Here is a 12,500-nt window from a genome sequence, read left to right on the forward strand (position 1 = left end):
GGCTGGCATTACCGGCGCCAGACGGCTGTGGACAGGGGTTGCAGGGGCTGGTACGTTAAATGAATGAAAATTGATTAGTGTCTATTAAGCCTTCATTATCTATCTCTCTTGGTATTGCTATGGCTCCAGTACACTCACATATATATATATATATAATATATATATATATATATATATATATATATATATATATATATATATATATATATATATATATAGTATTATATATATATATATTATATATATATATATATATATATATATATTATATATATATATATATACATATATATATATATATATATATATATATATATAATATATATATATATATATATATATATATATATATATGTATATATACATATATCTATATATATATATATATATATATATGTATATACGTATATATATATATATATATATATATATATATATATATATATATATATATATATATATATATATAACAATTTCCCAGGTAGCAAAGAGAAACAGCGACAGAGTACAGCAAGGCCTTTCGACTTCTTGTCCTTTACTTAGCGGACTAAAGGACAATTTCCCAATTGTTAGGGAAGAATTCCCTTACACACCACACACACACACACACACACAGATATATATAGATATCTATATATATATATATATATATATATATATATATAATATATATATATATATATATATATGTCATGTAAGTGTAAATAATTGTTTTGTTTTTATTCAGATCAACCTTGGTCGAGTGTAATATTTTCTTTAGTTTTTATGTTTAAGTATTAAGGTACATAGTTCGTTGTGCATTACTTTGAATATTGTGATAGTGATGCTGTTGCTTCTTCCTCTAGTAGATAATTATCAAACCACCCTATTAATGCTTTGTTATTGTTTTACTTTCATTGGAGAGTGAGTGACGGTGCGAGTGTTGCGCTGGAAAAGTACGTCGCCTTCCCAGAACAGTTCGGGCCGTATCGTCATCCCAGAAGGACTAGTGCAGCAGCCACCTTGGAATATTTTTTGTTGGAGGATTTACTTCATAATATTCCTCGTTTGACCCGCCGGTGTATGAAGAGCCACCTGCGGCGGATTTACTGATCACGGCTTATATCTCTGCCTCGCAAGGACTTGTGTCACTTGCGACCTGCCCCCCTTGCTTTTTCCCCCGTCGGAGGAGTCCCCGGGTAGACAGGGCTGGCGCTGGATCCCAGCTCTGTAGGAGAGGCTTCTGCCGTGCCCCGGTGTACTGAGGGTCTTGGTGTTGCTCTGCACGTCTGGGCTGTCGAGGCTCGTGAGGAGTTACGTAGGGAGGCTAACGCTAGGTAGGTGTCGACCTTTGTATTTTCCTTCGGGCAAACGTCTGCTGCTTATCGGTCTGACCTAGTGTTCAGTAGCTCCCTTAATGTAGCAGACTGGTGGTCCCCAGCGACTCCGTGTGGACACCTCTCCAAAAGAAGGAATGAGTAAAATGGTTAATTCTTAACATAAGCGTATAGGATCTATATATATCCTTACCATATTGATATATTGTTATACTTTTTGATGTATACCTTGTTATGATTGATTTGTGGTTGTGCGTAAATTTAGATTTATTTAATTAGGTAGGTAATTTTAAGGTTTTCACTTTTATTGAACTCTTATTACTTCTTTCTAGCTTTCTTTAGTTTTAGCTAGTGTAATTCATTTTGGGCCCGCTCTATTACAGAGGCTGTTATTTGCTATTACAGTTTTTTCTATTTTATATTACTGGTTTTAGGGTTTAGCTTTTTAGTTTTAGGGAAAACCTTGTGTTGAAGACATGTTAATCTGTCTTTCTGGGCATAATTGCCATATAGCTCTCTGGATACTGGGTTCATTTTGTACTTGCACAAGGTTGATTTAGTATTAAGTTTGTTTTATAATAATATTGTTAGTTTTCTTGGTGTTTGTTACCACATTCCCATTCATTGTGGTTGCATTACTACTGCCTACGATCCCTAAATAACATCTTTAAAAGATTCTGCAGAATGGCCTCCTAGAGGTCGTAACAGATTGGCGACCGTGCCAGATCGTACGCAGGTGCACGCAGTGTGTTTGTTTGTGGGGCAGCACTAGGTTAATTTAATAGTATTTATTTAGTTTTGTCATATATATATTTTTAATATTTTCCTCCCCTCCTTATTTTGTCCATAGTCATGGAGGACATTGCTTTCAATCCTGTGAATTTTTGGGATCAGCGGATTGCATTAATTATTTGCACATCCTTAATAAAAATTATCTAATGCAGTGTGCCCAGTGGTTAGGTGTTACTTATAAGCCTCACGGATACAGGGCTCATTTGTTGGAACTAGTGGAGGCAAGGTAGCCTTAGGTTTGGCTGAAGGGGAAGATTTAGTTCCAGTATTGGAAAGTGATTTGGACACGGATAGTGCTTCTGAAGTAGAAGTTAGTATAAATCCAGGTTTGTCCCTGTTTGAGGACCCCCTCCTGTACAGCTTATCTATAAGGGCCCAGCTAATTTTCCTGTTGAGCCAAACAAATCTACTAACCCCTTTCTTGCTAGTGATACAGTGGTGAATAAGGTTGAGCCTTCTCGTTCAGGCATGAGCCAGGAGGAGGGAGAATATAAATTAATATGTAAACGTATTGAGTTGTTGAAACTGGAACATGAGGAAAATGAACGAGCCAGGAATCATGAGTTGGAGATGGCTAAGGTAAAATTGGACCTTGCTAGGATCCAGGGTGGGTCCAACCAGATTAGTACCCCTAGTAATTTTCACCAAGATAGCTTTAATATTGGCGGGGCTGCTCTAAAATTAGTGCCCATGTTTTGACGAAAGCAATGTGCCTGAATTTTTCAAAGCTTTTGAGAGGGTTGCATCCCGGTTGGCTTGGCCTACTGAAATGTGGACGGTGCTTATTCAGTGCAGGTTAGTGGGCAAAGCCATTAGGGTGTATAATGCTTTAGAAGAGGGAATGGCTAGAGACTATGCTAAGGTTAAGGCTTTAGTTCTCAGGGCCTATGACTTAGTCCCTGAGGCCTAATCGTCTCATTCAAATTCAGAACCGTAAACAAACCACCAACTATGACGTTTTGGTTGATATACTCGTCTCAAGGAGGAGCCATTTGACGATTGGCTTAAGAGTCGTCAGGTTGTCTCTTCTCCTCCTTGAGAGAGCTAATGTTACTTGAAGAGTTCAAGAAGGTTTGTGGTAGGGAATTAAAAATGCATTTGGAGGAGGTGAAGGTAGTGAATCTTGCCAATCGGCCCAGGTTTCCGATGAATTTGTACTAACCCATAGGACTGGATCAGGCAATTTCGGGTTGTCCAATTCCACCTCTCAGTCCTCTAGACCAAATAATTTTAATAGAAAGGTTAGTAATGGTGAGGTATATAAGAGGAAGGTAATGTACCTGGGAAAGTCTCTAGTGGAGCGCTAACTAGAGTCTTTTCAATAGTGATCAGACAGTCTCGGCCAAAGTTAAGCCCTCTCCGTGGTAATTGTTATTGTGCAATAACCAGGGCACAGGCAGGCACATGTAATGCAGAGGAGATATTTACTTAGGAATAGAAATGACAATAATAGGGCTCCTGTATCTTTGATTGGTAAGGTGAATGAGGTTCCACCCAACAATAATCAGTAAGTGACAAAAGTCTCTGAGCGAGGGGCTAACTACCCTGTTGATTGCTCAAATCCCAATTTGTGACTTTTCAATAAGTATGTGTGGGAAGGTAAAATAAAGACCCCTTCAGGTTATCTGGATGTGAAATTTTTGAGAGATACTGGGTCAGCTAGATCCCTGGTATTAGCAGATTCAACAAAGAATTTTGTTCCTTTTTCAGGTGAATATGTAGTCCTGGGTGGGTTTCCAGACACCTTAGTATCTGCCCCTTTAATACAGGTGGAAGTAGCTTTCCCGGGCTACCATAAATTTGTTGAATTAGCCGTGGTAGAGAGTCTGCCGGTGCCTAGGATTGACGGTATCCTAGGTAACGATCTAGGTAATAATGAGAAGGGTCAAGAAGTTTTCCCAATAGTTTCGATCACTGCTTTGGCCCAGTGGTCAGTTACTACTCGGGCTGCTGCAAAAATTGCAGCTGCTACTGATGATGAATCTGATTTTATCTTAGTAGTTTAGATGTAGATGTAGAAAGGCCCGGGCTAGTAGATAGTAGCAGTAGTATTTGGAAATTTTCAAAGTTTTGAAACCTCATTGTGACAGAATAACTTTCATCCAGGCCCAGAAGGATGAATTTAATTTTGAGTTGGGTGATACTGGCGACCTAACAAAGCCCAGGTTTTGTGTTATTAAGGGGCTTTTGTATAGAGTTAGTAGGCCTGCAACCCATCAATTAAATACAACCTCCCGAATTGAGCAGATTGTGGTGCCTCTAAATTTAGAGATGCAGTGTTGAGCTTGGCTCATGAAGACACTTTCGCTGGTCACTTTGTATAGGTAAAACTTTTCATAATTTGATTAAAATATTTTGGTGGCCAGGAATAAGTCTTCGGTTAAAAAGTTTGTGAGGGCATGTGAAATTTGTCAAGTAATGGGTAAGCCCAACCAACCTGTTCCTAAAGCTCCCTTACATCCTATTCCTGCTATTGGGGAACCCTTTTCAGAGTTAGTGATAGATGTAGTGGGGCCTTTGCCAAGAACAAAGTCTGGGTTTACCTATTTGTTAACAGTGATGGACCGAGCTTCTCGATATCCAGAGGCTTTTCCTATGCGTAAGGTACTTCCAAAGCCGTAATTTGACAAGCTGGTGGAATTCTTTTCTAGATTTGGGCTTTCCTTGTAAAATTCAATCCGACTGTGGAACGAATTTTACAAGTAAGGTATTTAAAGGTAAGTGTGCTGAACTGGCCATTCAGCACATTACTAGTGTGCCTTATCATCCAGAGAGCCAGGGTGTGGTAGAAAGGTTCCACCAGACTCTTAAGTCAATATTAAAGAATATTGTTTTGAGCAGGGAGAGGATTGGGATAAGGGGCTTCCCTTTGCTCTATTTGCCATCCGAAATCATCCCAACTCTTCCACGGGCGTCGCTCCGTTTGACTTGGTTTTTGGACACAAGATCCGGGGTCCTTTGGAAATTTTCCATGAATTATTGGAAACCGGTCAAAAGGGGGAGAAGAGTGTGGGAGAGGTGGTGGATGAATTAAAACAAAATTTATCCGTAGCTTGGAAGTTTGCCCAAGAGAGTTTGTCCTCTTCACAATGTAAAATGAAATTGAAATTTGATAGAAAGAGTAAGGTACGTTTTCCTTTGAACCAGGAGAATTGGTATTAGTTCTTGAGTACAGACTCCGATAACTTCCTTGAGCCTAGGTTTAAGGGGCCCTGGAAGGTCTTAAGAAAGTTATCGGATGTCAATTATGAAATTGAAGCTCCTGGTACTCAGAGGAAGTGCCGTATTTTTCATATAAATCGGTTGAAATCATATGTAACTAGTAGACCCGACCCCTTGTCTATAGTCTATGAACCGGTTACTAGTGTTGTAGAATATGTTAGTGACATTGAAGATGACTTATTGGATCAGGTGTCCTCAGATGCTCTTTGGTTGTAAAACCTTCAGAATTTGGAAATTTAAGAACTGGGTTAGAGCATCTGGAGGCATCTCAGAGAGATGAAATAATGAAATTAATAATATCCTTTCCCGACTTATTTTCAGGACTCTCCGGGGCGGACGAGCTTACTCCAGCATGATGTTGATGTGGGCAGTGCTTTGCCAGTTAAGCAGAGTCCATATCGATTGAACCCTGAAAAACGTGCAATAGTCGAAGAGGAAATTAAATACATGCTGGAGCATGATCTCGTCCAACCTTCGGTCAGTCCTTGGAGTTCCCCTATAGTCCTAGTGAAAAAACCTGACGGTAAGTTCCGGATGTGTGTGGATTATAGGAGGGTAAATGCCAGTACAAAAGATGACTCTTTTCCACATCCTCGTATTGAGGATTGTCTTGATCAGATAGGACCTTCAAAATTTATTACTAAATTAGATTTATTAAAGGGTTATTGTCAGGTTCCCCTAACTGATCGAGCTCGTGAAATATCTGCTTTTGTAACACCATTTGGACTTTATGAGTGTAAAGTTATGCCTTTCGGGTTGAAAAATGCTGCCTGTACCTTCCAGCGTTTAATGAACAGGGTTATTTGTGGGCTGGATGGTACTGAGATTTATATTGATGACCTTGTGGTTCATAGCAATGATTGGCGAACCCATGTGGTTAGGTTAAGGAAGGTGTTTGAGGCATTGCGAGCTGCAGCCTAGTGGTGAATCTCGGGAAATGTGAATTTGGCAAGGCTAAGGTTGGTTTTTATTTAGGTCATGAGATTGGCTTGGGTCAAGTAGCCCCGAAACAAGCTAATCTTGAAGCCATTATTGCTTTGAAGAGACCGTGTAATGTTAGAGAAGTGCGTAGAGTATTGGGTATGATGGGTTACTACCGTAGGTTTGTTTGCAACTTCTCTGACATTGCACAGCCTCTTACTGGTTTACTGAAGAAAGGACAAAGGTTTGCCTGGTCTTCTGAATGTGAAGAATCTTTCTGAGGTTGAAAATGTTGTTGTGTCCAATCCTATATTGATTTCGCCTAATTTTCAGAAGCCTTTTATTATTGCTGTAGATGCCAGTGATGTTGGGATGGGCGGAGTTCTTTTTCAACGTGGTGAGGATGATAATATTGTACGCCCAGTCTCTTACTACAGTCGTAAGTTGCTGGCGGCGGAAAGAAAGTATTCCACCATTGAAAAGGAAGCCCTCGCCTTGGTTCGGACACTTGACCATTTTAAGCCTTATGTCACAAACTTTTGCATTCCCTATGGAGATCTGGACTGATCATAACCCCTTGATATTCATAGAGCGGATGAAGGGCTCCAATCAAAGAATCTGCGTTGAGCCCTACAGTTGCAGGAGTTTAACCTAATTAATTAAACATATTAAGCAGTCAGATAACTGCATTCCGGACACCCTTTCCCGGATGTAGGAGCCAAGCCCCTCCTCTCTGTTGCCCTGGCCTCTGAAATTTTCCTCAAGTTTGTGTATATATATGTTTACTAATTGTTAATTTGATCTGTCCCATTTTCTTTTGGACTATGATTGGTTGTTTCCAGGTATGAAACAGAATTTGACTCTTAATTTGTTATACCTTCTTTTTCAGGTGTGAGGTATAATTTAACTTTAATATATAGGTCCTGAGTTTGAATTGTTTTGTTGATTCAGTTGACTAAGTGTATTTACCTTATGGGTTAATTCAAGTTTATTGGTTTTCTCTTGGTTAAAAAAAATTCTATTCAATGAATAATTTTTTTTTGTTTAGGAGGAGGAAGGCGGTCATGTAAGTGTAAATATTTGTTTTTATTTTCAGATCAACCTTGGTCGAGGGAATAATATTTTTCTTTATTTTTATGTTTAAGTATTAAGGTACATAGTTTGTTGTGCATTACTTTGAATATTGTGATAGTGATGCTGTTGCTTCTTCCTCTAGTAGATAATTATCAAACCACCCTATTAACGCTTTGTTATTGTTTACTTTCATTGGAGAGTGAGTGACGGTGCGAGTGTTGCGCTGGAAAAAGTACGTCGCCTTCCAGAACAGTTCGGGCCGTATCGTCATCCCAGAAGGACTAGTGCAGCAGCCACCTTGGAATATTTTTTGTTGGAGGATTTACTTCATAATATTCCTCGTTTTGACCCGCCGGTGTATGAAGAGCCACCTGCGGCGGATTTACTGATCACGGCTTATATCTCTGCCTCGCAAGGACTTGTGTCACTTGCGACCTGCCCCCCTTGCTTTTTCCCCCGTCGGAGGAGTCCCACCCCGGGTAGACAGGGCTGCGCTGGATCCCAGCTCTGTAGGAGAGGCTTCTGCCGTGCCCCGGTGTACTGAGGGTCTTGGTGTTGCTCTGCACGTCTGGGCTGTCGAGGCTCGTGAGGAGTTACGTAGGAGGCTAACGCTAGTAAGGTGTCGACATTTGTATTTTCCTTCGAGAAACGTACTGCTGCTTATCGGTCTGACCTAGTGTTTCCAGTAGCTCCCTTAATGCAGCAGACTGGTGGTCCCAGCGACTCCGTGGACACCTCCTCCAAAGGAATGAGTAAATTGGTTATTCCTTAACATAAGCGTATAGGATCTATATATATCCTTACTCATATTGATATATTGTTATAATTTTTGATGGTATACCTTATGATTGATTTGTGGTTGTGCGTAAATTTAGATTTATTAATTAGGTAGGTAATTTTAAGGTTTTCACTTTTATTGAACTCTTATTACTTCTTTCTAGCTTTCTTTAGTTTTAGGCTAGTGTATTCATTTTGGGCCCGCTCTATTAGAGCTGTTATTTGCTAATTACAGTGTTTTCTATTTAATATTACTGGTTTTAGGGTTTAGCTTTTTTAGTTTTAGGGAAACCTTGTGTTGAAGACATGTTAATCTGTCTTCTGGGCATATAATTCCAAAAAAAAAAAAAAAAAAAAAGCCCTATAGCTCTCTGGATACTGGGTTCATTTGTACTTGCACAAGGTTGATTTAGTATTAAGTTTTGTTTTGTGAATAAATATTGTTTAGTTTTCTTTTCTTGGTGTTTGTTTACCACATTCCCATTCATTGTGTTTCATTACTACTGCCTACGATCCCTAAATAACATCTTTAAAAGATTCTGCAGAATGGCCTCCTAGGTCGTAACTATAATCTATGTATATATATATATATATATATATATATATATATATATATATATATATATATATATATATATATATATATATATATATATATGTTCTTAAAAAATCACTGTAGATGCACGTGACTTCATAATAAGCGAATACCACAGGAAAATAATAGTCAGAAATCCAAGCGCTTTCGTCTTTACTCCTTGACGATGTCTGAGTAAAGACGAAAACGCTTGGATTTCTGACTATTATTTTCATGTTTTCATGTGGTATTCGCTTACACACACATATATATATATATATATATATATATATATATATATATATATATATATATATATATATTATATATATATATATATATGTGTATATGTAATATGTATATGTATATATATGTGTATATATATATATAATTATATATATATATATATATATATATATATATAATATATATATATATATATATATATATATATATATATATATATATATATATAATATATATATATATATATATATTATATATAATATATAATATATAATTATATATATATATATATATATATATATATATATATATATATATATATATATATATATATCTAATGATTATCTCCATTATATAAGTTTTCATAGCCAGTACCGAATCCATATAATACTTACAATTATCTTTTATTAAAACGAATATCTAAATTAAGCATAAAATCTATAATATAAACTCTACCTTGACTTGAAATCTCATTCCGATCATGTCACCAGAACTTCTCCCCTTTCTACAAATATTTGACAAGGCGTGATGCCACCTCCAGCTTACTCCGGATGCATGCAAGATTTTCCCCTCATGCATAAGTTGTAAAAATTACATTCCTAACTTAACGTGAAGTGGTGTCCGAAATTATTAATACTCATACTCAGTACTACTAAAACTAACAACAAGAACCCAATAAAATGGGCACAAAATAAACACATTCATATATTCTCAGTTATAAGTGAAAACACAAATTAATCGAAAAGAAACGAGCCTAAATTCAGTACACCAAATAAATTAAAACATGCTAAAATCTACGGTCAAATGGAGCCTCGTTTCACCAACGAAAATTAAAATAAATATTCTATAATTTATTAGAAATAATTTTTCTGTACTGCTTCATTTGTTCATTAATTATTTTTTACATTTTCATTCTAATGAATAGATTATAAGTATCGTATCCTAAAATTACTGTATCTTCAAATTGTTGAAAAACACCTTTTTCATTACTTTGTAGGCTCTTCCATGGCCCTTTCCCATCCCCCAACAACAACAAGAACAGCAAGAGCAATAACAAATTGAACAATAACAACCACAACAAAGTAGTGTGTAGGTTTACTCCCCGAGTGAGGGGAAAATATTAAGCCGTAGAATGAAAAGGGGACCCTTTTACAAAAAGAAAATGACCTACCTTTTGGTCAGCGTTTTTGGTCCATTACTGTAGCTGGGGATTAAGATGCCGTCATGCTGTAGGGATGTCTTTTGTCAATAAGGTTTTACAGCACACCAGATACTGTATGTCTGTTGAACCATAATAATTTCTTTTTTTTTTTTTTTTTTTTTTTTGCATCGAGACTTTTCCATCTTACTTTTTATAGCTCTACTTTAAAAACATATTTCAATTTATTCGTTTTTAGAAAATAGCTCTTCATTATAAACACCTTTGAATTGATGTGATTGAAAAATTACTTAATTACAATCATGACTGCATTTTGGGCAAATATTTGTATTGCAAAAAAAAAGATAAAATAAAATAGATTTTTTTACATAAATAAGTTTGATAAATTTATTATTGTATTAACTACGTTTTATGACGAGTTGGGCATTCGGTCCTTTGATGCTCCATAGCAACATAATTTGGGTCGTCCCCCCCCCCCCCCACACTAAGAGAGCAAGCCAATAATAATGCCTGTGACAGGATACAGGACTGACAGATGGACCTGTCAGTCTGCTAGTGACGTCAAGCATAATGGAATTTCCGAGAGAAAAGTAATAATGGTACAGACAGTGACAGCATACTTTGATTTGATTTGATTTTTTTTTTTTTTTCTGCAGTGACAGTATTATAATTATGGCCACTGAAAACCTAACTTTCCCTGCCGAGTGGGGAAAGTTTTTTTTAGTTGTCTGCAAAAGAAGACCATAGAGATGGCTGTTTGTCTTTCCGTTCGCACTTTTTCTATCCGCAATTAATTCTTAAAAACTATTAAGGCTAGAGGGCTGCCAATTAGTATGCTCATCATCCAGACCCCAATCATCAAACTTACCGAATTGCAGCCCTCTAGCCACCAATGGCCCGTGACAGAAAGTTTCTTGCCCGCTGTTAAGAGATTCATGGGACATGATTGAGAGTTTTATACAGCATTATACACCATATAGAAAACTCGATTGCGCCGAGTAGCAAGAATGATCAGTGACTTATCTGCAATGAAATGAACAGGATATAAAAAGTTGAACTATGATTTGATTTTCGTATCTCGGCAATGTTCTTGATTATCCCTCACAAATTCCTTTTGCCATTCGCTTTGAAAAAGCATCTTAAACTTCATGATTGAGTTGACTAAAAATAGCTTCTACAATGACAAAAATTCTCAGAATATTTTTCTCGAGCAAAATTTGCTTCAAATTTAGTCCAATTAAAACTTCCATCAGTAGGAATTAACTAGGCTGAACGAGGTACGGAGAAAACAACTTTCCAAGAGGACAAACGCTTTTCCAAGAGGAAAAACACCTTTCCAAGAGGACAAACGCCTTTCCAAGAGGACATCACATGTGACAGAGAATGATTTTCTTGCCCATATTTTATTTTTATTTCTCCCTACGCATTCTCCTATCTCCAATTTTATCCAATTCACAGTTATTCCTCATTTGTATCCGACAATTCCATCACCTGAATAATTGCCTGGTTATCTCTTTTGACAAACCTCAGGTGTACACCAGACTTCATATATTCTCAGGATCTTACTTCCTCGACAAGCTTCATTCTACTCCCGGATCCAGTCTCTGTATGTCAAGGTCTTCCCCTGTCATTTCTTAGTTGTTTTGTTCGAGGAAAGGATGGGTCTATTGCGATGTTCAGAGAATCCTCACACATTCTGAGGTGAGCCCCCCCCCCCCCGCCCCGTCCTCTAACCTATCCACTCCCCATAGGGAAGCCATCCCCACCCCCTTCATTTCGGCAGGCAAAGAAAAGGCACTATAGTAGATTCACATCAACAGTTCATCTGATGTCTAGGCCCAGCCCTTACGACGCTCCTGATTGGCTGTTGATAAGCCAATTACATGGCTAGAAATTCTCAGTTTCTCGAGAGATCACATAGGCAGTATGTATGTTTCACCTCTCCTGAGGGATACTTTGAAAAGATGTACCCCTCAGGAGAAGTGGAAGATAGTAGTTGTGATTACACAAAAGATATGAGAAGAAATTATTTGATCATGCTACTGTAAAACAAAAACTGCTTGTCTTAGTAGTTACACTTAAAGCTAAAGAAGGCTGGGGTCAAAACTACGAAGCCTGATAACTGTCCCATTGACATAATCTAACTGATACAAGTGAACGAAATTTATAAACATATATCTATTCCAAACAATAAAGCAGCAAGGTTGTCATCCTACGAAATGGATGTACAAATACTAAAGAGGAAGTCTTTTAGTGACATTGTGGCATGGCAACTCTATACTCTCAAATTTTCTCTAGTGTAGTAAGGTTGGGTTAGGTTGGGTTAGGTTAGATTAGTAGCTCCTTGACTTACTGATTTGAGAATAGCTTATGTAATGATCCTTGAAGATATAATAATATGACAAGAATTTCTTGGTAA

The sequence above is a fragment of the Macrobrachium nipponense genome, chromosome 9, assembly GCF_015104395.2.
Source record: "Macrobrachium nipponense isolate FS-2020 chromosome 9, ASM1510439v2, whole genome shotgun sequence".
Classification (NCBI taxonomy): Eukaryota; Metazoa; Arthropoda; class Malacostraca; order Decapoda; family Palaemonidae; genus Macrobrachium; species Macrobrachium nipponense.